A 5171-nucleotide genomic window follows, 5' to 3' on the forward strand; every position below is an offset into this window, starting at 1 on the left:
GCTGGCAGTGTTCAAGGCCAGGTTGGACACAGGGGCTTGGGGCAACCTGCTCTAGTGGAAGGGGTCCCTGCCCGGGGCAGGGGCTGGGGCTGGATGAGCTTTAAGGTCCCTTCAACCCAAACCAGGCTTTGCTCCTCTGAAGCCCCACAACCTTCTGGGCTGGGACAAACTGCTGTGCAGTGTTAGAGGAGAGAAGAAACGTTGATGTCGGGGCAGCTGGTGAAATCATTCCTCCCATATAATCTGCTCTCAACCTTTAAAACCTGCAGAAACATGATGGTTGGACTTTTGCAGTGGGCAAAGTGACGGCTGAGTAGTTGTTTGACCTATGCTCCTCTGAAGCCCCACAACCTTCTGGGCTGGGACAAACTGCTGTGCAGTGTTAGAGGAGAGAAGAAACGTTGATGTCGGGGCAGCTGGTGAAATCATTCCTCCCATATAATCTGCTCTCAACCTTTAAAACCTGCAGAAACATGATGGTTGGACTTTTGCAGTGGGCAAAGTGACGGCTGAGTAGTTGTTTGACCTACTCGAGGAGCAATATAACCTGTAGCTTTGTGGGGTTCTTACCCTGTAAGAATACGGTGCTCTGCCCCATGAGAGGGGCTCGGGCAGGATCGGTGCTGCCTGCACTTCCTGAGCTGCTGTAGCTCACTGAAAGCAAGAGAACTCGTCAGCCTTACGTGTGATCCCTGTAGGAGCCCCGTTTGTCATCCCTGCTGATGCTGAGACCACAAAGGCTCCTGGCAATGCAGCCTCCAGCCGCCTGATGTGTGCTGGATGCCACACCACAGGGTGAAACACTCATGTCCTTGCACACCTCTTGCTATGAGACAGCCAAGAGCTGCTGCTCCTCCACCTTATGGGTAAAACCAGAGCACAGATGAATAAGTGTCGGGCTTAAATTTCACTTGCTCAGATACTGAAAGTGGAGCCCCATGGGGAGGGCTGTGATGTGCTGGTTCCCCAAGCTCAAAAGGATGCTCCAGGCTGGTGTCCTGCCCTCCAGCTGCATCCTGGTGGCTCCATGGGATGCTGTCTCTGGGTGATGGGCAGCCTTTTCCATAAAGCAAGCCCCTGAGCATGGAGAGCATGGCTGCAGTGGGCAGGGTGCTGGTGGCATCACACTCCTGGCTTTTGTAAGCCTGTGCCTGGTATTAGTCAGGCTCTCGCCACCAGGCACAGCTGAGGTAAGAAAGAGGCACCTGTGAAGCTGGGGTCATGCCCACGTCCCCCTGCTCGCCTTGGGCAGCGTGTGTGCCCCTGTTCGTGCTGCTCCATATCACCCCTTTCATGCCAAAAGCCCTGATTTCCGTCACGTGCTGCTAAAATCTAGGCCAGGGAGAGGCACGAGCGGCGCGGGGCTGAGCGGTGCAGCCTCGTCACGTTAAACACAAGCGTTAACTGTAACCACAACCCGAATCAGGGAAGTTCTGAAAAGGTTTGCAACTCAAATATAGTTAAAATAGGGTTTGCTTGGTTTGATTTTGCCCCTGTAGTGCTTAAGATCCCCCCGTATTGCGTAAAGCCCTGGTCCTTGTGGCACCCCAGGAAGCCGAAGTGTCCAGAGAAGATGCTCGTTCTCCTCATGCCAAGAGACACTGTTTTTCTTCCTGTTACAAGGAAGATGCTGGTGGGATTTGTTTCTTGTGCCCAGCCCATGAGAGGAGATGACTGTGTCTGTCCTGCTGCATCCAGGAGAGAGTTCCACCAGTCCAGCTGGGATCAACGCATCTGCCCTCCCCATGTCAGCCAACAGATGATGACTAAGAAGGTAAATTGCTTTCTTATTGCAAGTACATATTGTCCAGCACCAGGTTGCTTATGGCTTTCAGGAAAGCTTCTAAAGAGAAAAAAGCAAAAGCAGAAGAAACTGCTCCTTCAGGCAGCAGATGCCCTCGTGTTGCCACTCTTGGCATGATCTTGCTTATCATAGACTACAGAACTGGATCTGGAGAGCTGGCTTTGTGCTGCAAATATTCCAGATATGAAGAGCAAGTAATGTGGACAAGCAAGAGCAACATGTACTGGGAGCAACTGGTGCTCGGGCCCTTCTGGAGTCCTCAGGAGCTTTGTCTGTGATTCTATGGTAAATCAGCACCAGGGCATGGGTGCTGTGCGCAGCAGGCATGCATCCAGGTGAGGAGGACCACCGAGGATGCACTGAGTCATGGAATCAACTTTGGTGGAAAAGACCCATTAGATCATCAAGCCCAATCCATGCGTTAATGACCACAGAAGTGTTTGTACAGAAGTTGCAGTGATTAAACTAAAGCACTTGTGAAACCACTTTTTCCCTGTGCAAACCCAACATCCACATGCTCTTTGGGTGTTGCATCATCCATGAGCCAGGATTCTCTCTGATGGGGGGATGAAACAGTGGAAGAAGTGAGGGATGTGGGGACCATTTCCAACACACCTGCTCCAGTGCTCACTGGTGGTGACACGTCTGCAGTGGCGCAGCCGGTTTCACCATGAAAACCCCTCTGTGGTGAAGCAAACCTGGACTTTGCTGGCACAGTGGGTTGTCCCCGTCCGTGGGTCCTGTGCTGCAGACCCCACTCCGGGCTTGCTGCCCCACATGGGGCTGTCAGAAACATGCGGCTTCAACCACAGATGGAGCTTCTGTTGGGTGAGCACAGACTGGGCTCCCTAAAGAGGAAAGCGAAGATCATGTGGGGCTTTTGGTGTTACTGTCTGAAGGCAGCAGCGCCAGTGGGAAGCAGAAATGGGATTTCTAGATAGTGTTGGCTGCATTATAATGGGCTGGATTTGCCACGTTTTTCCTAGTGGGTTTATTTCTGGCCTGATGGTGATGCTCTGCTCCTCAAGAGCAGTGCAGCCACCCCTAGGGAACTGGCAGTCTGATAATCCTCCTTCTCTATATTAGACCTTTTCCTCTGGGCTTTTGTATTTTGATTTACAGGGCTTTATTTCACCCCAAAAGTGGCTTGGTCTCATAGAGCCTGCTCCAGATGGAAACCATTGTGGCTTTAGCAGTGCTTGGCCTGGTGAGCAGCTCAGCCCTGGTTCAGCAAGAAGCAACTGACTCTGGTTCCCAGGTATGATGAGGCAATGGGCTGAGCTCTCAGGAAGAAGACACCCAGCAAGGAAGCCATTTGCTTCTGTGGGATCAAAACCAACAGAAAACCACCACCCCTGAGCTCTGCGACGGTCTCATGCTGTTCCTGTAAGAGCCAGACTGACACTGAGACTGGCAGGAACTACATCAGCACTAAGCGATGGGGAATGATGCTCTGCACCGAGGCAGCGGCTTTCAGGTTGTAAGTGTGCCTTGGGCCTCAGCTCTGCAGGCTGCCCTTTGGGGTGTTCTAGCAATGGGAAAAAGCTGCTTGAGGACATGGCCAGAAATGAATCATGGTGGACACATCATTTCTCCATGGTAGATGCTGCCTTTGGTTGCCCAGGTGGCTTCTGCTGGGATTTCCACAACACCCTTCCTAAAACTTCTTGGAGGTGATACCTATGTTTAGTCAGAGGGCTGTCTCTGTGCTTTTGCCCACTAGATCTGCATCGTGATGCAAACATCCCTGTGTTTTGGTGACAAATGGCATAGGCTTCTTTGCATGGTGGCTAGCATGGAGCCCTGCAGAACCTTTCCACAGCCCCGCCAGCTTCCCAGCCCTGTTTTGGGGGAGCAAAGCTGCATCTCTGCATCTCACCAGCTCCTGATGCCCTGTGAGCAGGCTGACTCTTTCTGCCTCTATTTTCTGCTGATTCAAACCACTCCTGTGGCATCAGGTACCTGGAAACCTTTGTTCTCCAAAGAGCAAAAGACATCCCATCTGCTTCCTTCCTGTGGTTACTTTAACCAGAGTGACTGAGCTTTACTGAAAACTCACCACAGCTGAGCTAATGCTGTCCTCTCCTCAGCTGGGCTCCTGCCTGGAGCTGGAGACATGGGTTCATACACATGGTGACTCTGAGAGCTGCTGCTTGCTTCCCTATGGCAGAAAAATGATATAAAAGGGATGAAAACAGGTGCAAAGGGGTCAGGGGAGCATATGCACCAGATCAGCCTGGGGTGAAGCTTCAAGCAGTGCAGGTTTTACTAAGAGCACAGGTAATCTCTTGGGATAAATTCAGCAATTGCACTGACCAATTCCAGGCTAAGTGTGGGCAGAAACAGAAATTGTCATATTGATTCCTAGTAACTGCCTTTTTTCTGTTTCTAATGCAGTGAGGAATCAAACCCAGCTGTCAACAGAGACCTGGAGTCTGCTGCACTTGAAAGTGAAACAGGACCATGGCCAGGTAGGTTCCCACCAGCAATCTGGGCTGTTGCTGTGAGCTGGAGCTTGGGAATGGGTGCACTGGTTGAGGTCTGGGTTTACTGCTAGCAGAGGTATCCCCTGTGAATCAGGGAAGGGAGGTGCAGGGATTAAAGCCCTGGTGATTATATGCAGGCACATAACCAGCTGTTTAACTGTAAATGCTGCTCTGGAAAGGGCAGTGGCTGAAACACTTGCTGGAGTTAGAGGCTGAAGTGACCCATGGAGTACCCTGGGACCAGGGTTTCTCTACAAGGAGAAATCACTGGCAGGTATTTTGTCAGAAATTTGCATTTAAGTGTGAGGACCTCAAGTCTTCTCACTTCTGTGGTCATTAATACAGGGATTGGACTTGGTCTTATAGGTCTTTTCCAACCTAGTTGGGTCTATGATTCAACCCATCCTCAGGGTCTTCCTCTCCTGGATCCATGCCTGCTGGGCACAGCATCTATGCCCTGGTGCTGATTTATCACAGACTGGTTTGGGCTGGGAGGGACCTTAAAGCTCATCCAGTTCCAACCTCAGCACCCTCACAGTGAACAGAACAGAGGCTTTATTCATTAGGAGGTCTTTATTAGCAAAAATAAACTATTTCTTTTCACACAGATAAATACACAAAAGTTCACATGGTGACAGAAGCCATGGCCAAGGCCCAGCCTGGACCCCCCAGCAATGGAGCTGCTGATGCTCTTGGCTCTTGCTGCAGCTCCAGGGCTGTCCTTGCTTCTCCTAAATCTACAAAGGTATTTGGTGGAAAAATGAGTACAGAGGTGGCTCAACAGGAGCTTAACGTGTCCTGGTACCAAAGTTGAAAGAAGTTCTATGGCGTTTGGCTCCCATCCACCCTACTGCTTCCAGCAGGAGTGACCCACAGAGCAG

Source organism: Nestor notabilis, unplaced genomic scaffold (genome assembly GCF_000696875.1).
Source record: "Nestor notabilis isolate BGI_N333 unplaced genomic scaffold, ASM69687v1 scaffold17741, whole genome shotgun sequence".
NCBI classification, from domain to species: domain Eukaryota; kingdom Metazoa; phylum Chordata; class Aves; order Psittaciformes; family Psittacidae; genus Nestor; species Nestor notabilis.